At 42.3% G+C, this 27,717-nt stretch overlaps 1 protein-coding gene and 1 non-coding gene across 4 annotated transcripts in view; both read left to right on the top strand.

The window, feature by feature from the left end:
• Nucleotides 1-27,717, top strand: part of GNG12 (G protein subunit gamma 12) — a 126,472-nt gene that overhangs the window by 33,916 nt on the left and 64,839 nt on the right. For all 3 annotated transcript variants that reach the window (XM_063625325.1, XM_063625327.1, XM_063625326.1), the window contains exon 2: nt 20,990-21,039. The gene's annotated coding sequence lies outside the window, so the exon portion shown is untranslated. The remainder of the gene's footprint in view (nt 1-20,989; nt 21,040-27,717) is intronic.
• LOC134734992 (U7 small nuclear RNA) lies at nt 25,828-25,888 on the top strand. The gene has a single exon (XR_010117857.1). It is a non-coding gene; the product is annotated as a U7 small nuclear RNA (small nuclear RNA).

The following is a 27,717-nucleotide window of genomic DNA, read 5'->3' as shown; positions in this document are numbered from 1 at the left end:
AGTTTGAGAAGTACTGTAATAGAACTATCTGTAAACAGTTCTAGTTGCTGGTATACTTGTGAAAACTAAGTCCTCTAGCAAAGTTTATCCATGAACATCACTGTGGTCTGGGTTCATTGACACTACCTAACTAGATACAAAGTTAGGACAAATAAACATGAAATGATTGTAGAATACTATACAGTGCTCTGCTGTTTATGGCCAAGCCTGGGGATTTATTATCCTAAGTACAGTAAAGATGTGAAGAAGAGCAGTTCCCTGGAGAGACAAATAGATGTGTCTGCCATGCCTTATAGCCCCTTCTTAAAAGGCCCAGTTTCTGCTAAGGGAAGCAGACTCAGACTATTTGGTAAAAATGGGTAGCCACGTTCCTAACTATAGTTGACTCTCGAACAACACAGAGTTTAGGGATTACAACCCCTATGCAATCGAAAGTGTATGTATAACTTTTGGCTCTTCAAAAACATTACTATTAATAGCCTACTGTTGACAAGCCTTATTAATAACATATACAGTCACTTAACGCACATTTTATGTGTTATATGTATTATATAATGCATTCTTAGACTAAAGTAAGCTAGAGAAATATATTAAGAAAAGCATGAGGAGAAAATACATTGACTTTATTTTTTTATTTTTATTCTTTTTGTGAGACTGAGTCTTGCTCTGTCACCAGGCTGGAGTGCAGTGGCATGATCTCAGCTCACTGCAACCTCCACCTCCTGGGTTCAAGCAATTCCTCTGCCTCAGCCTCCCAAGTAGCTGGGACTACAGGCTCGTGCCACCACACCCAGCTAATTTTTTGTATTTTAGTAGAGATGGGCTTTCACTGTGTTGGCCAGGATGGTCTCGATCTCCTGACCTTGTGATCTGCCCACCTCAGCCACCCAAAGTGCTGGGATTACAGGCGTGAGTCACCGCACCCAGCCAGATTTACTATTTATTAAGTGGAAGTGGATCGTCATAAAGGTCTTTCTCCTCATCATATTCACATTGGGTAGGCTGAGGAGAAAGAGGAAGGGGAGGGATTGGTCTCGCTGTCTCAGGGGTGGCAGAGGGGGAAGGGGAGGCAGGAAGACTCAGGGTAACTTTATGGAAATACATCATAATTTCTGTCTGACCTTTTTCTCTAAAAATATTTCAATACAGCAGTGGTCCCCAACCTTTTTGGCACCAGGGACCAGTTTTGTGGAAGACAGTTTTTCCATGGCCAGCAGTCACAGAGGGGTTGGGGATGAAACTGTTCCATCTCAGATCATCAGGCGTTAAGTTAGATTCTCATAAGGAGTGTACAACCTAGATTCCCCGAATGCGCAGTTCACCGTAGGGTTCGTGCTTCGTAAGAAATGGATGCTGCCGCTGAGCCCACAGGAGGCAGAGCTCAGGTGGTACTGCTTGCTCCCTGCCGCTCACCTCATGCTGTGCAGCCCAGTTCCTAACAGGCCACCAACTGAGACCAGTCCATGCCTGGGAGTTGGGGACCCCTGGTGTAGGGCATTGGAAAGCAAACAGGAGAGGGCAGACTGAGGCAGAAAGTGAAAGGAACCTCCCATAAGTTCTTGAACATGGGAGCAAAAATGGAGTTTGGGCAAGGGAGGACTGGTTTAATGAGTAGGATGGATCTGAGGAAAGGGCATTTGAGCCAGAGAGGCTGGTTTCAAGACCACCGTGGTCATCCAGTGGTGCCAGTGGAGATGCGTGTCACCTCAGCCCTGTTTACAGTAGAGCTTGATAAGCCTGGCCGGTGCAGCCACCTGAGGAAGGTCTTGGCTCTGAGGGGATGGTTCTCTCCTTAAATGCTATGTGCATGCCATGATATGGATGTGTCGCGCCCTGGTTGACTGGAATTGGACTGATCATTATTTTTTCCATTTCCCATCCTGTTTTCTAGGTCAGAACCTCTTCTGGCAAAGTGTAGAGAGTTTAACTGGGAATCATTTGAGTGAAATAAGTTGGGGTTTTTCAAAAGTCAGAACTATCACAGCAAGGGACTGTTTTCCCTAAGCTGCACACTGCTAGTTGGCTTCTATAGAGTGAGTGTTGAGGGTTACATTTTATTTTTGTGTAGTTCATACTTGCGTTGTTTGGCTTTCACAGGTGATTTAATTTATGGTTTTGTGCTGCCTGACTCGGTTATGCTTTCGAATGTCAGTGTTCAACAAGCCATGGGACTTCTTGCCTCTGAATGGTCTAGTGTGGTACTTGGTGCAGCATTTTGGGAGAGTATTTCCACCTTCCATTGACATACAAAGGGCAGGGGGGTCTCTGCCTTTCAAGAACCTGTATCTTAATGGCAGGACAAGTTAGGTATTAGTAGAAAAATAATTTTGGAACTTATTCTGATGAGCGTGATTGTCTGTGTTTTGTCACTTAATTTTTAACTCATAAAAGTATAATCCCATTGAGAATGAGCCAGGGATTGAAATGTGGTTAGCTGAGGTAGGAAGCTGACTACCCGATTTAGTTTGGATGTTTGTCCCCTCCAAATCTCCTGTTAAAATGTGATCCCCAGTGTTGGAGGTGGGGCCTCGTGGGAGATGTTTGGGTCATGGGAGCAGATCCCTCCTAAATAACTTAGTGCCCTCCCCATGGGAATGAGTGAGTTCTCACTTTATTAGTTCACACAAGAGCTGATTGTTGAAAAGAACCTGACATCTCTCTTGCTCTCTGGCTCACCAAGTGACACACCTGTTCCTCCTTTGCCTTTCACCATGAGTGGAAGCCTCCTGAGGCCCTAACCAGAAGCAGATGCCAGCACTATGCTTCTTATACAGTCTGCAGAACTGCAAGCCCAATAAACCTCTTTTTTTATATAAATTATCCAGCCTCAAGTATTACTTTATAGCAACGCAAAACAAACAACACTACCCCATTTCTATTGACCTTAGCAAAATATTGGCCATTAAGCAATTGACTTTACCTATCTGCACCCCACCTATGAAACACTGATAATGATAATACTTCTTTTATAATGTGGACATGAGAGTTACATGGACTAAAGCATAACCCAACTAGTAAATACGTGTTTATTGAGTGCCTACTATCTGTCATATACTCTGTATTGAGGTCATACTGGAAAACATGATTGACACGAGCTCATAGGAAAGTGCTTACAGACATACCTAGTATGTAGTCAAATAGTCGTACTCATTGTTGTTATTATTTGAGAAAGGTACACTCAAGTTCAGGAATTCTTTAATGAACCAGAGTTAGCTAAAAGAAAGGTATGGAAATGCAGGCTTCAAGCAGAAAGCATCCTGAGTGTGCCGGTCTCAGCAGGGAATGGTTGTCCTTGAAAAGGAAAGACTGGGTTATCTGAATGTGCAATGTGAAAAGAGTATGTGTGTATCGGGCTTTTCACACCCACAGCATTCAGACACTGAGAATAATGTAGTATATGTTTAGCCTGACAAATGAGTGAATCCAAATAAATAGATATGTTTAGTCTGCCAAATAAATGGATGTCTTTTGTCAGTAGGGCATTTATTTTCATCATAGGCACATAGAAGGCATGTTTTTCTAAATCGGTCACATGTTAAATTGTGAGCCTGCATTTCATAAGAATTCAATAACATCGATCATAAGAAGGGTATGGAGATTAAACAGAAAGAAGAGCCAGTTTTCAATTATTAAATTCTGAATTTTTATTGTACACGTAGGAGAAAGTATTCTTGTGAGTTCAGCTTCACGTTCTCATACCATTTAGTTTCCATGTGCATATTTTTGCATAGCTGGAGTTAGCGTATTTATTCTCTGTTGGTCTGCCTACCTTTGCATCTGACCTTGGTTCGTGTTGCCCTTTTCCTGTGTCCTCACACTCCACATCCTTTTTCTTGTAATGGCAATAAAGGAAACCCCTGCACTGATAAGTGGCCATTGGTTCAACTTTTAATCCAAATACTGGATATTTGGGTTGTTTCCAGAATTTCACGGATGAGAACATATTAGCTATAAACCTTGTGTCCAGAGAGCTTAGTCAGCAGCTTATTAAACACTTTCTGGAATGGGACTGTCTGCCAAGGTTTTTGAAGTGATACCAACTCGTTAAATTAAGAGTCCTAAGAACTGGCATTCAGGATTTCCTGACACAGCATCATATTCTTTGGCTTATTTTTTCTCATACATTTAATCAGCAGATATGTATGGACGACCTAGTGAGTGCCACAGAGTGTACTCAGCACAGGTAAGCAAGGTAGAAAAGGTCTCGGACTCGCAGTGCAGACAGCAGCCTGCAGAGGCAAGGTGCGTGCAGTTGAGAAAGAGACCATGGCGGGCTGCCATCTTGCAGGCATGGTGTCCGCCAGACTTCTAGGTGGAAAGTGGACCTTCGGTCTGGGTACATCAAATATCAAGAAAGGGCGCAGTGTAACTAACTGCGGATGGCAGGGTTGGGAACAGTCAAAATTGCAGAATATTAAAAAGCAGTGCAGTTTTGTCATTTCTAAATCAGGCCAACAAAGAGATTACTGTTTGAAGCTGCATGGGATGGTAAAAAGCGCAAGGCCTTTGAATTCACACATCCTAGATTTGAATCCTAACTCTACACTTGTAGACTAGGTTTTAGGAAAAGCATCAAAACCCTGTACACCTGTGTCCTTATCTCTAAAAGGGGTATCGTAGTTTCTGTCCTTTGGGTTGTTTGTATCCACAGTGCCTAGTGAAGTGCCTGGCTCAGCAGTTGGCTGTTGTTAGAAAAAAAGAAATGGGTTGGCGGGTAGGTGGGTGGGTGGGTAGATGGATTGTTGGTTGGTTGGATAGGTGGATGGAGCGACCACTCTGGATTGAGACAGCCGAAGGGCCTCTGTGCTAAATAATATAAATATAGCTGGAGCAAGTCATACTTGCCCTATAAGCTTGAAGTTTGCTAAACAAAAATTTTCTCAATTCTACGTTAGAGGAGACCAAATTAAGAAGCCTTAAGCCTTTCTTTTGTCATCTCATATATATCAAGACTGTAAGTAACAGAAAAGCTGGGCAAATTTGGCCCTAACAAGTAGGGAGTAGTTTCTCCACATCTTCATAAAGCTTAGAGGAGGCAGCTGCTTCTGCTGTTTGCCATGAAAGACCTATGCTCTTTTCATCTCTGTGATCCACCGTCTTTGTTGTATTAAGTTTTTTAAATTGAGACATGCTTTCTCGTGGTCAGCAAATGGCCGTCACGGTTCTGTGCCTCATGACCAGTTGCAAAGTTAGGAATCAAGGAGGCATGGATCATGCTACCCCCTGGCTTTGGTGAGGAAGCAGAATCCTTCCCCAGCATTCTCCCGTCATCTCCCCTCAGGCCTCATTGGAGTGAGCAGGGCAAAGACCCACCCTTAAACTACAGCTCCCATCTCTCCTGAGCTCACAGGGGCTCTATTCCAACAAGCCCAGGTTCTGCTAGCAAGGAGATGTTGAGGACTGTCTGGTGGATGGACAACCTTAGGTTGGCCACATTTTCACAAAAGTAATAAGCGGGAAGCAAAAGCAGACATTAAAGTTTAGTGGATATGGTTTACTTGTAAGACTTTATTATCTGGTTTAAGGGATTCAGAATTTGCGAGCCCCCATTTGGTGCCTTAAGATTCTGTTTGTGCTGAGTAGAAAGGTTTTTGTGACTGTTATGTCTCTCTATGAGAGTTTATCTCCCCTCCTCCGTTTTGGATGGCAAAAGAGAAGAGTAAACGAATTCAACTAGAGAAATATTTTCTGGAGTCAGTGGTAGGTGTCTAAAAAGCTGCAACAGTGACTAATGCCAGAAACTGTGTGCTGAAACTGGTCAAAGAACTGTTAACAAAATACTTCCCCAACAAAGTGAGTGAAGAGAAAAACATGTGAAACAGTGTTTGAAGAAGGAGGGGACAGGGAGGAGGGTTGGCAGTGAAGCTTTGCAGACGAGTGCAGGAATTTGGGGGTCGTTCAGAATGTCACCAGTGTGGGGTTTATGTTGGCTCTTCCCAAGTTCATTATTCAGAGAACAGCGGAAGAAAGCCACTTGCACAGCCCGAGAGGGATGCAGACTGCAGCGGAATTAAGTCCAGAGTTAAACTGCACGAGCGCAACATTCTAGGAGACCAGATTTGTGGTTTAAAAAAAAAAAAAAATCAAAGTGCTTGACTTAAATGACCAAATACTTAGTATTGGATATCTGCCATTTTCTTCTTTTGGACAAACCACCTAACAAGTTAAATTCCCAAACAATTAAATAGGATTTCACATCACAAAGATCAAAATTTTTAAGCTTTAAAGAAATACATGGAAATCAAAGTTCACCAAGATTTGCAGATGATTTATTGCATTTTATTTATTAAAGAGGCAAAAGGGCAGAACTGATACCCATCTGTGTTTTCTATTTATGTTATCACTAATGTTAGAATTTGACCAGATCTTTGAACTAAGCTGAGTCTGACTTATTTCTCAAATGAGTCAGGATTAAGAATATCCTATTTTTACACAATGATTCCAAAGTCTTATATATAAAAGATGCAGAAAGATTATGCTTTAAGAAAAGGAGAAAAGACACAGGAGACAATTTCCAGTTGACTGAACTCTCTGAAGCTGAGGTTTGCTAAGAGTCCAAGGTGGAATTCACAGAGTGGCAGTGGTCTCTGTGGGGTGGTATTCACTGTCACACTGGGAAAATGTCAGAGGCTGGGAGAATGGCTGTCCCCTGGGAGCTAACTGTCCACTGAGTGCGTCATGATAAATGGGGTTCATTCACGAAGGAAACACTGCTGTTCTGAAAAGCACGAATACTGGCCAGGCAGCCAGAAAACCCAAATGTATTGGAGACTCCTGGCAGAAGGGGCCTGAACTCCCTTCTGGTCTCTTCCAAGGAGTTGTCTCAATATTCCACAGTGTTTTCTGTGGCTGCTGGGCCTAAACTGCATGGAACCATACAACAAAAGTGGTGTGGCAAACGACTTGGCGTTGAAATCTGAGCCAGCCTTATTCAGATACAACTGTGGGGGAGGGGGATCTGCCACTACCACAAATAAGGCAGACAGTGTCTTTATTAGCTTAATTCTGCAAGCATTTTTTAAAGGTAATAAAGCCTTAAGGCTTTAGTTTGAGGCAAAGGACTACAGAACATGCCGGATGCTTAGTAAAAATTCAGAATGTAGCCATGAGGTTTTATACATCAAAACACCCCAGTGGGCAGATACCAGAATCTAAGGGGTAAGGCATACGTAGTTTAAAAATCATGCCTTATCTTATGATTCACTTGGGGAAAGGGGAAATGTTTCTTTTTATAATATGAACATCAGAAAAATCAAGTTCAATAAAATATTTCTGGCCAGTTGAGAATATGCATTCATTCAGTAACCAAAAAATGTGTATTTTTTCTTGAATGCCTAGCCTGTGTCAGGCATTGCCTCAGGCACTGGGAGTACAACTACAGCGGTAAACAAACAACATCCTTTTCTCATGGTGTTGACATTCCAGTGAAGGAGAGGGCTAGTCATTCAATAGATAGAAAATAGAGTGCCAGGAAGGGGGAAGGGTTCCGTACCAAGAAGAAACGCGCAAAGCAGAGTCTGGGAAGAGAGAGCAGGGCCTTTCTGAGGAAATAACGCTTGACCCAGAGGCCTGAAGGAAGCGAGGCAGTGATACGTGCAGGCCTGCAGTGTCTGTGAGAAGTTTAAGCAGAAGGAAGAAGCTGCGTCAAGGCCCCGAGACAGAGCATTGCTTGGCAGATTTAAGGAGAAGAAGGGTTAGTGTGGCTGGGTAGAGTGGGCCAAGGCCAGTTCTCATAGCTCCTGGTGGGCTAAGGAGTGGACGTGAGTGAGTGTGTTAAGTATGCTGAGAAACTGTTGGAGAGTTTTGAGTTAGGGAGTAACGACTGATGGAGACTAGATGGGGAGTTGAGGAGGGAAGCAAGTGTGAAGCCCAGATCTGCCGAGGGAACTCTTTAAGTCAGCCAGGCGAGAGATGCAGCTAGTTTGCCCAGATGGGAGCAGAGGAGATGCCAAGGCATGACTGGATTCTGGAGGTGTTTTGAAGGTAGGGCTGACAGGATTTGCTGATTGATTGGATATGCAGTTGGTGAGAAAGGAGCCAAAAATGAATGAAGATTTTGATTTGAACAAGGGCATGAATGATGGAGTCCTACTGGTACCATTGATGTCCCCTGGCAGCCCCAAGAGGGGAGAGCAGTGTGGGAGATGATTGTGGCCAAGGCACAATTGTTTGTGATGCCTTATTAAGCATCCTAGGGGAGATGTTAAGAAGTCAGTCAGACAGGTAAGTCTGGCGTTCAAAGAGCAAGCTGAGACTGGAGACAGAGATTTGAGAGTCATCAGATTTGAGGAAGAGGAGAGAATTCAGCAGAGGAGACTGAAAATACATACCACAGTTTCCTAAGACACCTAAGGATGGGTATATCAGAATCTGATTAGGGAAGGTAAGGTTATCAGAAATGAGTGCGAATTTTAAAAGATTAAGAAAAACTGTATTTACATCGTCAGTATCCACAATTGTTCCTGGAATTAGGAGATACATGTTCACAGGAATAAAAGCTGGCTTTGACAAATAAGATAAATAGAACTGAATTTCAGAATTAACTCTTGCGTTACCCTTCCCCTGAGCCACTCTCAACATTTCCGTTTTAGAAAATTAGATATAAATAAGTACATCCAGAGTGTGTTTTTCATTTATTAAAAATCTAGGGCGCTTCAAGTAAAGAGATAATTCTTGTGGGAAGGAAAACAAATACATACAGGAATAAAGTATGGGCTGGGCATGGTGCCTCACACCTGTAATCCCAGCACTTTGAGAGGCCAAGGCGGGCAGATCACGAGGTCAGGAGTTGGAGATCAGCCTGACAAACATGGTGAAACCTTGTCTCTACTAAAAACACAAAAATTAGCCAGGCGTGGTGGTGGCACACGCGTGTAATCCCAGCTACTCAGGAGGCTGAGGCAGGAGAATTGCTTGAACCCGGGAGGCAGAGGTTACAGTGAGCCGAGATAGTGCCACTGCACTCCAGCCTGAGCAACAGAGCGAGATTCCATCTCAAAAAAAAAAAAAAAAAAGGAATAAACTATGGCCTGTGCAGTCAGGGGACCTTACGATCAAGTTGTTGATGCAGATACATAAATAAATGGCCAACAGGAGATCTGAGGAAAAGGGATAGGCACAGAAGTGGCTGATTTGACAGATAGAACGTTATTGAATGCCCTGAGCTGACTTTAAATCTCCCTGCTGTGGTATAGTGGATGACAGGTTTTTTTTCTTGGCTCTGGGTTTTTTTTTGCTAGTACAATGATTATATGCGCGTATATTTTCCTAAATGATGGGCAGCAGATTGTCTATGTAGTTCAGAATGTATGTAAAATGGAAGGATCTGTAAGGATGCCTGGTGGAGGTGGGGGTGCAAACCAATATTACAATAGAGGCAGCAAAGGTGGCTTTGCCCAGGAAGCAGGTGGTAGGTATAAGAACAGGTGGGTTGTACTGGATATGCTGGTTTTGTTCAGAATTGTCTTCCTGTTGAGTTGTGGCTTTGAGTGGACTGTGTTGAACACAGTTGAGTGTTTTGTTTTTGTTTTTTAATAAGCTGTTGATCTCTTGATGATACAGGAAAAGATGAGCAAGTCCTTAGAATCTGTATATCTTCTTTGGTTTTCAATGACAGAAAAATTTCTTTGCTAATTTATATTTTGGTAGCTAGAGTTTAAGACTAAACTATTGTGCAGAGTCAAAGCCCCAAAACCAGCGTGGGATACTTTATAGCACACTCACCTCACACATCTGTGAATGTGCAGGTCTTGGACGGAGGCTCACAGCCTCACCTGAAGAGCACTTTTCATTTTCTTCCTCTGAGTCCGAGGCCTGGGGAAGTGCGCTCATCTACACCAAGGGTCTGGCAGAGTGGAAACAAACCCTTCCGGCTCTTGTTTTTCTGGTCCAGGCTCAGGGCAGTGCTCTTGGCTGCATGCTGCCCGATTGTGCCGCCTGACTCTGTAGCAGACATAACCCGAATATGTCTGCTGTGATTCTATCTATATTCGATGCAAAGGTGTCGGCAAGAGTAATAGCATTAGAGAGCGAAGCCTCATGGGCAAAATGTTTATTTTCAACATATAGCAAAATCTCAGTTACCTAGACTACTCCAATAAAACCGGAATTTTTAGAGGGAATCATAGTTATATCATCAGTAGAAAATACTGCTAAATTTTACTTAATTCTTTTTTTAGTTTTCTAAGGCTAATGAAAAGTGTTTTTAATATAGTTCCATTCAAACACAATTAGATGTTAGAAATACCTTTTCATCGAAAGCTAACCAAAAATGTGTTAGAAATCATTGCTTTTGTCTGAAAAAGACTCTAAGGCATATGTCTTCATCCATTCCTATGTCAGGATTCTCACCAAAGAGCATTAGCCTGGATGCCATTTCCTGAGCTTCCTGGGGGGATGCCTTTTGAATCAGGACGTAATAGCGGGCCCTCGGTCTTACCATTGAAGTCTTTCTGCATCTTCTGCACACCGAAGGCCATGTCGCCCGTTTTATTCATTACCACCCTTGTAAGGAAAGGACTGCTCTTGAAGAGCTTTTGCTTCCTTTTATTGGACAAGAACTGTGTGCCTCAGCTCGGAGCTCCCGCTGCTTTAGTCAACAGCACTGTAGCAAAAGCACAAGTATAGCCTTTATCTCACTGACTGTCCTCATCATTTTCTTTTTTGTAGTTCTGTATGGCCCACTTTCCCACCATCATTCATTCTGTAAAGATTTGTCAGCCACTCTCTGCCTGTCAGATATTGCCACAAAGTAATATCCTATTGTGACTGTATTTATTGGAAACTGTAGTGCGTTCTTGTCGTCTTCTAAACCTTCTTAAATCTGTCGAACAGTAAGAATGTAAGCCATTGCAATAAGTAAGGCCTGGTAGAATTCCTAGTTAACAAAGATACATGAAAATACGTATACTACTCTTCGTGTGTAAGTAAACTAATTTATTTTAGGAAGATTTTCAATGTCAAAAGTTAAAGCTGGCCAGGCACAGTCGTTCATGCCTTAAATCCTTATGCTTCGGGAGGCCAAGGCAGAAGAATGCTTGAGGCCAGGAGATTTAAGACCAGCCTGGAAAACGCAGCAAGACACTATCTCTTTAGAAAAAATACAAAAACGAGCTGGGTGTGGTGAAGTGCCCCTGTAGTCTCAGCTACTAGGGAAACTCAAGAGGACTGTGTGAGCCCAGGAGTAGGGGCTGCAGGGAGCTGTGACCTGGTCGCACCACTATACTCCAGCCTGAGTGACAGAACCAGACACTGTCTCACAAACAAAAAACAGAAAAGTTAAAGCTGAAAGATATTTCGTTAACTTTCAGTTAACAACAACAACTAATTTCAGACCACTCTTCTGGCTAGTTGCTGTGAAGTATGAAGTTATTTGACGTTAGCACACAGATAGTAATCACTAAGCCCTCAGCTAGGCTTTTGCTTTGCAAATATTATTCAGTGTAAATTATGGCAAATTATGTAGGAGCCTTGGAGAAGCCACTAAGCTGTTCCAAAAGGTTCCGTGGTTCAAAGGATTCAGGTTAGCTTGGGGAGGTCAGCCACATGTAACTTTGCACCAGTTCCTGTACAAAAACCTGTGTCATAAATCCCATTGCCCACTTATGTGCCTCACAAACTCTGAGTAGGCTGACCAACCACCTTGGCTTGCATGGCACTGAGGGGATTCCTGGGACATGAGACTTTCAGTACAAAAACTGGGAAGTCCCAGGCAAAGCAAGATGAGTTGGTTTTTCCTAGTCAGAAGCTGGATCAATCAACAGAAAGGAATATTGATAAATACTGTCCTCTAAAACCAGCAACTTACCTGTAAAATGGAGATAATTCTGCCATCCTCTTAGGGTTGTGAATGAGGCCTGCTCACTCTTCCTTTCTGTTGGGTTGGGTAGCTGGCTATTGGTTTTTCCTTTGAATTGGAAACCAGCATTGACTCTGATGAGGTTGTGGCCATGGTACAGTTTATCTTCTTGCCCCTCTCTAGAGGCCTATTACCTTAAAGGGCCTTGGCTATCCCCCCTGTTAGTGCTAACTCTTTCTGATGTGAAGATGCTAGAGATTCTGGGTCATTTCCATTGGTCCTGTGGTTTTCACTACAGTTACCTCCTTTAGGTTTTGCCTGACTATTGCCTGTTTGTTAATAAGGACTCCACTTGAGAACTCTTTGCCTGACTATTGCCTGTTAGTTAATGGGACTCCACTGGAGAACTCTTTGCCCTGGTGCACCAAGCTCTTTGCATCCCCCAGTGTGCTTAGGGACTCACTTCCTCTCAGGCCTTGGCACGAGCTGTTCCCTCTACCTTACTTGTACCTCCCTCCTTTCCTCTTGTGGTAAACCCTGGTCATTCTGTACAGTTTAGCTTCCATGCTGCTTCCTCCTGGAAGCCTTCTATGGTCATTCCAGACTGGTATAAGTGTCCCCTGTGTTCTCAGAGTTAGTTGTACTTACTGTGATTAGATTATGTGCCACTGGAGCTATGGTGGCCTCATGAGTTGTTTATATGACTTACTGTAGGTTCCTTGAGGAGGGGGACTATATATATATATATATGTATATATATGTATACACACACACATATTTTTACACATATATATACACACACACATATACACACACACACACATATATATGTGTATGTATGTATATATAAATAAGTCTCACTCTGTCACCTAGGCTGGAGTGCAGTGGCTCAGTCTCTGCTCACTGCAGCCTCCACCTCCCAGGTTCGAGCAGTTCTCCTGCCTCAGCCTCCCAAGTAGCCGGGTGTACAGGCACATGCCGTCATGCCTGGCTAGTTTTTTGTTGTTGTTGTTTTTGTATTTTTAGTAGAGAGGGGTTTCACTATGTTGGCCAGGCTGGTCTCGAACCCCTGACCTCAAGTGATCCACCCACCTTAGCCTCCCAGAGTGCTGGTATTACAGGCGTGAGCTACTGCATCTGGCCCAGAGAGGGACTATATTTTGTTCTCTGTTTTGTCTCTACCACCTTCCACATTGCCAAGCACATAGTAGGTTCAGAGACACAAGCAGCAGGCTGGTGGGAGAGCCAACAAGTACAAACCCTCTTCATCTACAGTTTTCTTTGGCCTTGCTCTGTGGCTGGCTGTCATTGTCCCTCCGGTTCTCCTTGGGAGACATAGCTATGCTAGATCTTTCTCAAAAGAGCCCCATCCTCTCTATCTGGGGACCACCGTCCAATCTAGTGTTAGGTCTTAATTTGTCCCACGAGGCACTGGGCACATTATGGAAATAGACACGAAACAGCTAACCTCAACTGCCAAGGGTTCCATAAATATCAGTGGGGAGACACAGAATCTGAAAGTATTGTGTAGGCAGGGGTATTCAGTTTTGTTTATTGGTATATACATGGAAAAAAATTTTTCTACTGCAACAGATATTTCAGTAAAATGTTAAATCATCCCCACTTTTGAAGATCTCATGGCTCACAGGCTATACTGTATTAAATTGTGAATTTTGGATGTTTTCATTTCATAATTTGATCCAGATTATTTCTTTCTTCCTAGTTAACATTAATCATTTCCTGTGAATTTTCCTGGTGTTAGGAAACAGATGTCCCATATTTTTATCTGAGTTTTTCCTAAATGCTGACCAAGACTTTAGTGCTTGTGTGCTGTGTGTGTGTCTGTGTTGTGTACACAGCGAATTTTTGAGAAATAAGTTTTATCTGAATTTGCAAATAAAAGCATCACAGATAATAGTTACATATTTATACAGATTTGGGTTGGAAACATTCTTAGACATTCTGTTCAATGTAGTTTAGTATTGTTTGGCTAATGCAGACTTCCAGCCTAAGAATGCATTAGAAGTGTCTCATGATGGTATGCTTGCCAAAATAAGGAATGGTGTAGCAAAGAGAATACAGTTAGTGCAACCTGTACTTTAATGCTTTTATTTTAATTACTTTTTTAAAATGTTGTCTCTTAACTGTAAAATTCTTCTCCCATATCTCTGTAAAACATTGAACGAGTGCTCCGTGCAGAGAAAGATGCCAGGTGATTTAGGAGATAGAACTAAAATATGGACCGTTGGGACCTTACCACCCAGTCAGAGAAGTGCAACACATTCCCAAATATCTGTGATAAAAAGTAGGAGGTAGAAAAGGTTGTAGAAATTCTAAGAGAAGAGTGGTTTCATTGAGCCAAAGAATGAGGGAATACTTGGGAGAAGAAGTGGTATTTATGCCAGGTAAAAAATAACAATAACTTATACAAAGAACTTATTAAAACTTAATTTAGGTTTAAGTTCTTTAAATTATTTTGCCTGTATAAAAAACCGTGTGAGGGTGGATCCATTTTGTGAGCCATCATTATAGTAAATTTGCTGAAATAATGCTAACATTTCTTGAGATCCTCCAGGGAAGTAAACATGGTTCTCTGGTGCTGTGTGTAAAGGCTTTCTAATAGGAAACAATATCGAATTGGTGCTTTGAATAATAATCCATTTTGCACAAAATGCATCTCTTCACTTTTACCTTGCAAGCTTCCTTTCACAAGGGGTCCTGTGACTCAGAGAAGGAGGGATTCAGAGTCTGGTTTTGGCCAGCTGCAGGATTCAGTGATCCTGCCTCAGTCACCTGGCCTGTTTGGAACTGTTTTCTCTGCTGTACACGCAACATTTTTCCAATCCCCAGCTCACTCACAGGGTTGCTGTGATGATCAGCCTGGATATAAATTGACTTTGAGACACAATCAAAAGCCAAACATTTTGCCAAGAAGCAATATCATAGCTCTTGAGGTTTATACAAAATATAGCTGTGACACGTTATTTATGAAATGCCATGTAAGTGAAAAGATACTTATCTTAAAATTGCATAAGTTTTGGGAATCTATTTGTAGCAAATGTATATATTACCTGTTGATTACTGTGTGCTACAAAGAACTTATTCAAACTTACAAGAAAAACATCAGGATCATAGTACATGAATAACCAAAAAATATAAAATTAATTGTTTTTCGAGGTGACACACCATTAATAAACTTGTAAAAATGTTGATCCTAATGGTCTTACACATACAAAATAAAACAGTCTTAATACTATTTTATGTATAAAATATGAAGATCTTAGGAACTGCATTATTTTGCTGGTGATATTATTGTATGCTAATAAAAACCCTTTTAAAAAGCAAAAACTAGTAATTCTACTGTTAGGAATTTAAAGAAGCCAGAGAAATAAGATAAAAGAATGAAAAAGCTAAGCCATGAAGATGTCCAGTGTAATCATGTTTGTGATAATAAAAACTGGCGGTAACTTAACTATCCAGCATTAGGGGATTGATTTAGGAAACTGTGGCTTTTACATGAAACTCTTATGTCTATGTGTAGAAATACTAAAATATTTAAGCCAAAATTTTAGAAAGAAATAGTAGCCATAATTCATGGAATTTGTCCTAGTGGCACTGTGCTAAGATTTTCTTTTTTTATCCTTACAGCAAGTATATACAAAAGGCAATATTAGCTCCATTTTACACTTTAGGAAATTGAAAACTAGAGATAAACTGTTCAAGGACTTGCATCTCGTTAGTTGAGGATCCGACATTCAAACCTAGATGTGTCCAATTCCAAAGCCTTTACTACCAATAGCAGATAAACTGTGGTCATAGTCACATAAAAACACGTTTCTCTCAAAGGTAACATGCAAAAATAAATAGCAGCACTAGGATGCTGGAAATATGGGTAAATTCCAAAGAAGCTTGCCATCCTTTTAAAACTGCATTGTCCTTTCAGTACAAAAATGGGGAAAAATTATATTGAGTATAACATTTCAATTTCTTGTTTACTCTGACTTTTTCACTTATTCTCTTAAAGTGTGATGAAATTGGAATCCTTGTGTATTTTTTAAAATTTATACTATCTTTGGCATTATCAGAATACTTTTCCCCCAACTTATCTGCAAGTTAGTTGAGTACATATACCACCAGTTCCTCAATTAAAAACAAAACTTTGTCTTCAGAAGCTCTCTGTGGATTAGGACAGTAACCAGGTGAAAAGAGTTTCTCCTGATGAACAGCTTAGACCAGCTCTTCCAGCCAGGAGCCAGTCCCAAGGTGGACATAATGGGGTGGTACCATTTGATTAAAGTAGGCCAGTTCAACCTTTTGGGGTGTGCCATTCTCTGGGACAGAAGCCCTTGTCCAATGGGGCAAAATGCCAGCGTTTTAATCCACTGTTTTTAACCTTTGGAGCTCAAGAACGAATTTATAATTCTTTGACACATATAGTATTACTTTAGAAAGTTGGTAGCCCTCCAAACAGCTAATAAAGACAAATGTGTAGGATAGACTTCAAGCATAGGATATATTTCCCTCAACTGTGCCCCACCTTTGTGTAGCATTTACCTTTTATCCCTACAGTAGGGTCCTCTATGTGTGTCAAAAGCCCTTTTACATCTGTTTTGCCTTTTGAGATAACATATCAGAATTTGCAAGTGAAACCAAATAGTACCTGTGCTGTTCAATAGGGTAGCTGCCTCAGCGGCTGCTTGGCCACTTGAAATGTGGCTCATACAACTGGGGAAGTGAGTTTTTAATTGTATTTAAATTTGAAGACCCACATGTACCTATTATTGGGCAGCATGGTTCTAGACTTCTTAATGCTTTCTTGACATCCCCCCTTGGATGTCTCAGAGTTAACCAGATCACATCAGAATTCTTGATTTTTTTCTTCCGTCAATCTGTTTTCTCCCTGAGTAAATGAAACCATCATTGACCAAGTTGCTTGACTCCCTGTATGCACTTCATCAGCAAGTCTTAATTGTTTTACCTGCAGAACCTATACTGAAATCATCTACTTCTCTCCATCTGAGGTACCATCTCACCTGAACAATCAAATGACCTCATACTTGGTCACCATTTGTTCGCTATTGCCTCTTCAATACTCCTCCCTACAGCTGCTGAAAAGACCTTGTTAAACTCTTCATTAGGTCACTTCACTCCTTGCATGTATGAAAAAAATTGTAGAACTTATTGTTTGAAATCTTATTTACTTATTTGTATACGTGTTTGTTTGCTGTCCCCCATTACAATGTAAAGGCCTCAAGTCAAGAATGTAATATAGTTATTCACCACTGCATCTCCAGCACCTACAGGCATCCCTGCCACATGATTTACATTCAGTATACCTCTCAATAATAACTAAATTAATGTCATCATTTCTTCATCATGTAAGGAGATGATATGGCAAGAGTCAGAATACAGATTTATGGTTTGGTTGTTAATAACAAGTGATGCTGACATCCATCCATGTACATGGGAGGGTGGTGGATTCTTTTCCATTCCAGATGCAGTATAAAGTGTGGATGTTATGGCTGACTGCATTTATCTGCGAGCGGGTAGGCTGGGCCACAGTCCTGGTGCAATCTCTGACCAGGCTATAGAGAGCTCCTTCTCTTCCTAGAGATCTGTGTATGTTCTAGATCTTAAGACTTTCTGCCTTTCTCACTGTTAGAGGAAAGTATTCTACAAGTTCAAATTCCATAGCCATCTGAGGGGAGTTTAGATAGTAATGGAAAGCAATATATCCTGAAACTCCAGGGTAGGAATATCCAAGCCACGTCCAGGCAGCCAAAGGAGATTTTTCAGCGTGTGTCTTTTCTGGCAGTCCTTGATAATGGCCAGCCAAGACATTGGGTATGCTATTGCTTAAGCATGTTATTACTTAGTTCTACATGCAAAGTCAAGTAAAACTGATGAACCTGGAGGTGTGAGCAAGTCTGCCAAGCTCCGAGTTGCTTCTCCTCCCTCTGGTATTGAACAGGCCTAGGAAGTGACCATCTCCTTGGAACTGGCTGGATTTAAAAGATGAAGTCAAAACTTGCTTTGTTGAAGTGTGTATTTGAAGATTCTTTATCCTTGTGCGTTTTTACCAGGCCTGGGTTGATAGCCTTGGCTCCTATCCTTTCAATGCTGTTCCAGTGTTTTCCTGTGTGTGTCTTTATTGAGTATCTACCATATACCAAGAACCTTACTAGGTCCTGGAGAGACAAAAATGAGCTAGACATATTATTAACCTTCAGGGATTCTGCAAACGTGGGGAGAGAAACCAATAAATGGAAATCTAAAATACAGGAGATACCAGAGTAAAGTAAGTACAAGGGCGATGAGAGCAGAGGGAAGTGGACGCTAGTTGGAGCAGGCATGGAGGGTGAGATCTAGAACCAAGTTGTCCATGTTTACAATTTGGCTCTGCCACTTACAAGCCATGTAACCTTAGGCTACTGGCTTAACCTCTGTGCCTCAATTTGCTGTCCTGCTGAATGGAATAATGAAAGAACCTTCCTCATAGGATTACTAAGGGGATTAAAGGAGCATGTAAAGCACTTGAACAGTGCCTAGCACATACAAAACCAGCTTTTAATATTACCAGTAGTACAGTCATGTGCGTATAATGAAATTTCAGTCAACTATATGCTGCATCTGTGGCAGTGGTCCCATAAGACGATAATACCATTGGTACTGACTGAATGTTTTTTAAACAAAACAACCTATTTTAAAGATGATAATACCATGTTTGTACTATACCTTTTCTATATTTAGATACACAAAGACTTACCATTGTGTTGTAGTTGCCTACAGTGTTCACAACAGTCACATGCTGTCCAGGTTTATAGCCTAGACACAAGAGGCTCTACCACGCAGCCTAGGTGTGTGGTAGGCTGTGTCCTCTAGGGTTGTGTAAGTACACCCTGAGGTATTCACACGATGAAATCCCCTAACAATTCATGTCTCAGAACGCATCCCCTCCTTCAGGGACACATAAACATAGTAGTGTGTAATTGCCATTTGAATTGAGTGAATTCTACCTTATTGCCGCTGCTGCAGAGAAGTGGTTGCTGAGCCAGTCGAGGGTGTTCGCACAGGCGTCCCAGAGGTGGGGACTTTTGAACTGAGATGTGAAGACCCACGGATACTGTAGGGAAAGGACATGTTGGGCAGAAAGAACAGAATCCACAAAGGCATAGAGGAGTGAAGGGGGGAGGGTGTGCATTTTGGGACCTGCCAGTGAGGCGCCTAAGGGAGAGCCCAGGCATGAGGCCACAGGGGCTGTTTAGAGTAGTCTGAGGAGCTTGGCCTTGATCCTAAAACCTAAATCCTTCAGCAGGTTCAGGGCTCTCCATGGGAGACTGGGTGGCAGCACTTGGAGTGGCCTCAGCCCTACAGTGTCACTGACCAGCCTCCGTCTCTGTGATTTGGCAGAAAGCTCGCATGTGGGGGTCTGATTTTGCTCACTGAGTGTGATTCTTTGGGGGCCTGTGGATTAATAAAGTGAAAAGGATGTGTTTTCTTAATTCTTTTACTTGATTCTTTCCAACTCCCTACCCCTGCTGAGACAGATATAGGGATATCTATCTAAAAGACCTATTTGAGAAATCTTGCAGCATCTGATGAAAGCATTAGGCCCTTCCCTCAGAAAAATCACCAAAAGAAGATTTTCCATGGACCTCACATTAACCTCCCCAACCACCACCACCTTGGTCATCCAGACAAACCTCCAGACCCGGTGCAGCCTTTTTGACCCCACCTGCTGTGGTTTTTGTGCTCGGATCCCAAATTGTTTTAAATTTAATTTGCTGGTGCATCCAATAACTGTTCCATCTGCCATCACTGCTATTATCTAACCGTGTTATCATGAGAGCAGACTTGGATCATTTGATGGTTATAATTAAAACTGAAAGTAATTATCTTATTTTGAGCTGTTCAAATTTAATTGAGAGGGTAGTGGGTAAAAGCATGGACTCTGGAGGCAAACAACTTAGATTTGAATCCCATCCCTGCCACCGTCTCACAGTCTTGTGTAAATAAGGTAACCCCTCTGTGCCTCGGTTGCCTCATTACAAAGTGAGAATAATATATTTACCTCATAAAGTTATTGTGACGTTTAATTGAGGTAAGATAGGGGCATGCCAAGAACGGTCCCTGGCACATAGTAAGTGCTATATATAAGTATTTGCTGTCATTATGTCTGATTTCTGTTAAAATGGCATCATGAAATGGGAGTAATGATAGATGACTGAGAGAAGGAAAATAGGTGAATAAGATCTTCATATGCGTCAGACTTCTTGAAGCCTTACCAATACCTGAAGGCCAAGAATAGGTTCCCTAGACCTGTGCTGTCTAGTTTGGTAGCCAGTAGCCATGTGTGGCCATGGACTACTTGAAATGTGGCTAGCTCAGGTTGAGATGTACTGAATCTTGAAGATTTAGTCTAAAAAAAGCAAAATATCTTCTTAATGATTTCTGTATTATGTGTTAACAATAATATTCTAGATGAATTAGGTTAAATTAAATATTAAAATTAATTTCTTTTTTGCTTTTTAAATGTGGCTACTAGAACATTTAATATTACGATTAAATGTATTTTATTATAATTATAGTTATTAATATATAATGTGATACATAATTACATATTGTTAATCTAATTATTAAATATATTTAATATTATGTTTTAATAGCATGTGGCTTGGGTTATATTTCTATTGAACAACACTGCCTTAGGCTCAGTATTATCAATTAAGACAAAAATCTGTGTTTATGTATATGATCAGAAAGCCACCATTAGAAAGTCTCGAACACTCCTCCTCTGCCCTGCAAGTTATGTCAGACCACCAGTGTTTTAGGTGGTGTCTTAGAGGGGGCCGTGGCTGGGTCCTGGCGTAAAGAGATTGAGACCAAGGCAAGGGCAATGGCTAGAGAGGCTTCCCCTGACTTGGAGAGGTTTGGAAAAAACACTACCATTTATAGTTACACTGGCGTCAGACTTTGAGCACTCCCCGAAGTAGATGAGAGCGTGCTCTCTCTATTCAGGAAGTTAAACTGTGTTGGCAAAAATGTTCCCTCTTCCATCAGGAGCCAGAAAAAGCTTTTTTCATCTTTAACTACATGGATAAATGCTCAACGTTATGGCAGTCACTTGGGATCGAAAGCACACCCTTTCCAAATGTGATTTACTTATGGAATGTTTATTTAATTCTATTTCAGATTCATTCCACTTAAAACCTGAAAACATCGGACCACACAAAGTCTTACTGGTAAGTTCTTCATTTCTTAAACAAAGTGACTGTTTGACTTTATTTTTGAGATGATACTCACACTTCTAAGTTAGATGCTTCCCTACCAGTGCTATGATGAGATGTCTATTTATTTGTAGTTTTCTTTAATCTCTATAATTTATGATGTTTCCATGCCTTAAAAAAACAGAGCAACCCATGTTTCTTTGTAAGACCATGGGCAGGATAAAGATCCATGATTACATGCCAAATACTATTAAAATAAAAACTTTTTTGGGTAATGAAACTATTTCCAGGCCCCTGTTGATGGGAGTATCCAAAACAACGGAGTATTATTTCAGCCAGAGAATTCAGACAGTTCCTTGTAGTGTGTTGTAATGAAAATTGGCTCACAGCTACAACATAAAACATACTGGGGCTCTACTCTTTATTATTGCTCTATTTTTTTTCTCTCCTCTCTCATCTCACCTAAATGTGATTGTTGTGAGGTGATAGTTCTTCCATGGTAGAAAACTTCCTTAAGAGCTGGGAAAATAATGTACTTTTTAAAAGTGAGAAAGCTTCTGGGGCTTCATATAGCATCACTCCCTAATATTATGGCTATACAGTTATTTGCAGTGTGTATCAGTTATCTTATGCTGCGTAACAAACCAACCCAAAATTTACTGCCAGCATTTTGTACTTTCAGCATTTTGAGTCAAAATTTACAGCTGAAAATAACAATCCTTTATTTATCTCGCCATTCTGTGGGTTGGTGATTTGGGCTACAGGCTCAGCTACGTAGTCCTTCTCCTTTCACCCGGGACTATTCGTGTGTCTACAGGTGGCTGCAGGTCCATGTCAGCTAGGCTTTGTTTCTGGGGGTCACTGGCCGTCAGGTGGAGTGATAATGATGACTAAGCCATGTATCTCATCATCCTGCAAGTTACCCCAAGTTTGTTCACATGGTGATTGGGCAGGGTTCCAGGAGAGCAGAAGCGTCTGGACACTGAGACTCAGAATTCACACCACGTTGCTTCCAGTACATTCTGATGGTTAAAGCAAGCTATATGGTTAGCCTGGATTCAAGAAATACATGACAGAGGAGCTGCAGGGTCCCATTTCAAGGAGCATGGATACAGGGAGGGGAAGAAATGTAGCCATTTTGGCAATCTACCATGGTGTTTATGGGGCACATGGAAACAGCTGTGGTGAATGAGAAGAGCATGGAGTGTGAGAGGACTTAGATTCCCATCTCATAGTCCCATCCCTTCACCCCATTCTGACTGCCAGCACTGTCAAATCTTAGTCTCACTTCTAGCCGTCTGGCATCTCAGTCAGTTCAACAGGTTCCTAGGCGGTCTTGCCAATACCAGGTTTTCTGCCCTCCAGCCGTCCCTCCATTCTACACCACACCACCCCACTAGTCATTCTTCAGTTTATCTTTCAGGACGTTACTCCTCAGAAACCACCTCCCTCCCTCCCTGCCACCCCCACACCAGCCTAGGCTCCTCTCTGGCTTCTCCGCTCATTTTCTGGCCCCACTTTCTCTTGTTCAAGTCCTGCTGTTCCCTTTATTCTTGCCAGACAATCTATTCAATATCTCCCTTGAGGATATTTCATTCCACGTACCCCTTCTCTACCTGGAAATGCTTCCCATTTTGCAAGACCTACTGGAATTTTCCCTTCTCCATGACAGGGCCTTCCTTTCTATTCCTGCCATCTGTGATCTCGCCTGCTCTGACTTCCTTCAACGCCAAACAGTGCCTCCTTTGGCTCACTCTGTTTCACTTGTTTAGTCTTACCTCCTAGCTCCTATCACTTCCCAGCTTCCTACTCACTTAGCTCTTTGACAGCTAAAGGCGACATATGCCTGCCTTGCAGTACTTAGCACAGGGCTGAGGGTACAGCAGGTACTTAATCAACCAAGAAGAAGCATGGGCATTGGACTTGTCCATCCACCAGCAGCTCATCAGAATCACACAAGGCACCTGTTGAAATACAAACTTATACAGTCCCTTCCACTGGGCCATCTGTATTCATTAGGTCTGGGGTAGACCCCAGGAACCTTAAAGCACCCAGATGATTCTTTATTTTTTTGCTTTTACAATGTCTTCATGACATTCAAAATTCTGATGATTCTGATGTGATTGCACTGTAGTTGGCAACCACTTGTTACGGGAAGAACAAGAAATTTATACAAAACCTGAGTTTGAGCCAGGCTCTGGAACCTTACTAACTCAATCTCCCTGAGCCTCAGTTTGCCCATCTATAAAATGGGAAGAATGTTCAACTAGACGATTGCTAGGAAGATCAAAAAAGGATAATGTATGTAAAAATACATTATAAATCATAAATATGATTAAAATGGATTAATTGATTGTGGATCTCCAGTCTGCCAGTGTTCTGAAAAGGGCAGCAGCCTGCGTGGTACAGGTGAAAGGAGTAGACAGTGAGTGATCAAGTGGTAGTGGTAGGATTAACAATCACAGCAACAGTAGTAATAATGAGTAGCTACTGCGTATTGAGCACTGTGTGCCAGGTACTGTGCTGCCTTACACAGAATTACTTGAGATTTACAAGAAAAAATCTCCTTTTCAATTGCTTTTGTACTACTTTTGTAGTATATTCCACCATTAGTGAATTACTTCTATGGGTTTCTTTTCCTCTTCAAAATGCCTGGTTAAAATGTACCTGTCCTTGAAAGAGAAAAGACGCTATGCTGTTATCAACTGTTGACAACATACAGTCAAGCCCAAGGTTCTAGAGAGAGGAGGAAGGCATTTTGATTTGGTGGGAGGAGTTGAGGGAGGGAGAGCAACCAGTAGTACTAAAGAGAGAGTAGGTGTGGATGCTCAGGAATGGCCCGGGGCACTGGCTGCCCATGGGAGGTGGAGCGTAGGGAAGGTGAGCAGGAACACAGGATCCAGGGTGGGGAGAAGGAGATATTTGCTGACTTGACGGGTTGGCCCAGGGCTATTCCTGGTTCAAGGCCATACCCTGTGGCTGCCACTGCATGGCAGCATTTGTAAAACTTTCCTCCAATCACCATCTGGTTTGTTTCCTCTTATGTTGATTACTGTTGATCTGATGTGTGCACCTGTCTTCAGAGATTTTTGAGATGGCCTTTAAACATAGGTGTAATATAATGCGATTAAGAAAAATAAGTAAGGGAGGAAATCTGTGGAGAAGGGAAAGTGGGGTGAAGTCAGAGATAAAATAAGGCCCCAGTTCATGGGAGAGAGACTATTCATTTGCTGGCAGTTCCCACAGACTCACCTCTGAGCTTCTGAGCAGTCAGTACCAGAAGGAAAGCATGCTCCGTTAACGACTCACGGTGGCTGGAAGATAAAAGCACACCAGTGACTCAGAAGAAGCAAGGTTGATCATGATTCAAGGCTCAGAGAAAGGTCCTCAGAGTACTCATAAAGAGAATGCCGCACAGAGTGGCCGACACCATCCCTGTAGGTAAAACAATGAGGACGGCCTCGGTGCAGGTGAATGATGTGACAGCTGAGTGCAGTCCAAGAGAACCCTTCTAGGTTCAGGTGTGCATTTCTCTGTCGGTCTTGCTTAGTCCAAGGATGAAATGTAATTGTTTCAGCTGAAATAACAAATACGTATATTCTCAGCCCTCCTCCCCTCCCCACCTGGTAATGGACTTCAGATTCTCACGGCTGTCTTGATGCTGAGCCTTGGCACTTTAGTTGTGGACCAGATTGGGCACATGAGTTGAAATCTACTTACCATCCCTGTTCTAAAAGAAAAACAAACAACTTGCTGATAGTGCTCTGTGGCTGTTATTTCTCTCAACTCTCAAGTCATTCTACACTGTGACTCAGTCTGTGTTGTGGCTTTTGATACACAGAATTTACACTGACCCTGCATGATCCTCTTCCCTTGCTCCATGTCTCTCTCCTTCTCTTTTGAGCCCCGTGGTTCTAGGTTCATTTCTTATACTGGAACATTCAGTGCCTTCTGGGGGCAGTTTGAGAGGCTCATGAGACGTGACTCCAAGTATTTGATGGTAGCGAACTATAAACTAGGCCACCATTGTCCATTTCTGGGTCCCTCCTCTTCTAATGAGTAACCTTAATATTTATTACAAGAGGAAGTATCCGATAGTATAGGGAAGGTGAGCAGCAGGATCAAGGGTGGGGAGAATGGCAGCACTGGTAAGATGAACCATTGGTGCAGAGAATGATAGGGAATAATGTTAAGCCTAGACTTTTTTGCAAGAACGTCATAGGAAGAAAAAGTTTTAATTCATTCAGGATCATTGTCAGAGAGGAGCCCAGAATTCCACAAGGACTACCCATGAAGGGGAATTTCCTTTGGGACTTTGTTTTGCTTTGGATCAAGTTTATTAGGAGTATTTTGGTTGCAAGCAACAGAAATATAATTTAAACTAGTCTCTTGACTTATATGATTAGGATGGCCATGCTAGTAAGGGCTTCAGGCGCAGCTGTATTCAGGAGTTCCAAAGATATCATCAGGCCATTATGTTTCATTCTGTCTTGACTTTGCTTAGCGCTCTCAGCGTCATTCTCAGACATGCTGTCCCTCACCACGGTGGCAGAGGTAGCTATCAGTACTGGGTTTCTGTCATTCTCACAGCTATGGGTGCCTCTTGCCATACTTCTAGCAGTAGTACCAAGGAAGGAGCTTGACCAACCCAGACTGGATCGCCTGCCAGAATCAGCATGGCCAGAAATAGGCAGTAGACAATAAGCAGCATCACTTTGGCTAAGGCCTCTTCATGTGTCCCATGAGAGAGGGTAAAGCCCACCAGAATTACACAGAATGGGTTCCCCATGGAAAAAGGAGGGGTAGTGTTACAGCTCTTTTAGAATTTGTCTAGCAGGTTTCCTGTTTTCACTGGAAGACTCCCCACATTATGTAATAAATTTTAAAAATTAAAAAATAATAAAAGGGAGGGGTGTTGCTACCAGAAGGAAGGAAGGAAGGAATGAGAATGCCAAGCAGATGAATTTTCTAGGTACCAGAGTCCACTAGTTTAGGCATTCTTCATTTGGAGTCTGTTGAACTTGAAAGGTTGGAAGTTAGATTCTGCACAGTTACATTGACTACCTACTTCAGGTTTGGTGTCATGATCCAGACTACCAATAAGGAACATGTGGAGAGGACAAGGATGGGTAGCACCACTTTGGGATCTGGTGGGCAGCTCTTGGCCTGAGGGCCTCATGTTGAATCCCCAGGATCTCCAGGAATAGTTCTTAATCTGGAGACTGTGAACAGACTTCAACAGATCTGTGAACCTTCTGTCGTGATTTGCAAAATTGTACATATGCACTTTTTTTATTGGAGAAAGGATTATGTTTTCCATCATTATGTCACAGGACTCCATGCCTGCCCCCTTCCCTGGGCCCCCCTTGCTTAAAAACCGTTGCTTCAGACTTACTCTAATTGTTTTAGACTTGGCTAGCTTAATCTTACACATTCCTTTCCTGTCTTGGCTCAATTAGTAAAGTGTAGTGTCCATGATAAACACAGCTCCTTATGGAACAGAGACAGTGACATCAGTGGCTGAGCATGTTGCATTAAATTATATGTTGAGGTTTTTAGGCACATATGTAAACTTCCCACAATCATAGTTGCCATTCACCTAATGCCAGGCTCTGTGCTAAGTGCTTTACATGCATTCTCTGAACTCTATATTTATACACATGATTATAATTCTGTGAACCTCAGATCCACCTGCTGGAACCAGCTCCTTCCAGCTGCCTCTCCTGGAACACTGGATACAAATTCTGAGTTTTTCCTCTCCCCTGTGTCTGCTATGGTGGGTCCACCTCTCTCCACCTTCCCGCCCACAGATGATAGCATCATAAAATCAGAGTGTTGTACAGGACCCATGAGATCATGCTTGTCAGTGGCTTTCAGACTCCGCTGTTTGGTTTTCTAGCTCAGGGACTCCCGAGGAGGAAGGATGGGTAGGACCCAAGTCCCTTTCCTGCTTCAATCACAGATGTTTTGCTGAAAACCACTCATCCGGGACAATACAAGAGCTCACAGATAGATGTCAGGCTTGAGGTTGAATACAGGTTCCTACTACTTTACTTATTTACTTGCGTGACCCTGGGCAAGTTGCCTAACTTCTCTGAGCCACAGTTTTCTTATCTGTCAAATGTCCGCTCAGGGAGTTGTTAGAGGGACTGAATGAGGTAGTGTCTGTGAAGTCCATGGCCCAGTGCTGGCACTTAGGACTTAGCAAAGGTTAACTGTAACTAGTATATTGTACAATGTGACCCACCAGTCATAGTTAAGACTCAGCTTCATTCTTGTCTCCCACTGTTCATTTAAAGTTTATTCAGGGAGGTGTGTTGTCCCCTATTTCCTGATAATAACTTGATCAGGCCCATGACTTTTCTGGTTACTTTTCTGGTAATGAGAAGTTCTAAGGCCACTTGAAGTCAGCTTGCCTCTCTCTCTCTCTGTCACTCACTGTCTCTCAGCACGCACACACACAGGCACACAGGTTCATTTTGGAAATGTGAAATGCCCTCTTTGGGCTATAAACAGTCAGTATTCATTCCGAGGGAGGACTTCCTTCCATCCAGCCACCAAGGGCCAGTTCCCCTCCAGCGGCCTCCAGCTGCCCGCTGCTCAGGTCTCTCCAGGTCGTGGGGTCAGGGGGAGTGTGCAGCACGTCATTACCTGACTGCGACTGTCACACCTGGTGCTGAGTTATCTGAGCCT

Source organism: Symphalangus syndactylus, chromosome 12 (genome assembly GCF_028878055.3).
Source record: "Symphalangus syndactylus isolate Jambi chromosome 12, NHGRI_mSymSyn1-v2.1_pri, whole genome shotgun sequence".
Lineage (NCBI taxonomy): Eukaryota > Metazoa > Chordata > Mammalia > Primates > Hylobatidae > Symphalangus > Symphalangus syndactylus.
The sequence above is the reverse complement of the archived record's forward strand: the minus strand, read 5'-3'. Positions and strand labels throughout refer to the sequence as shown.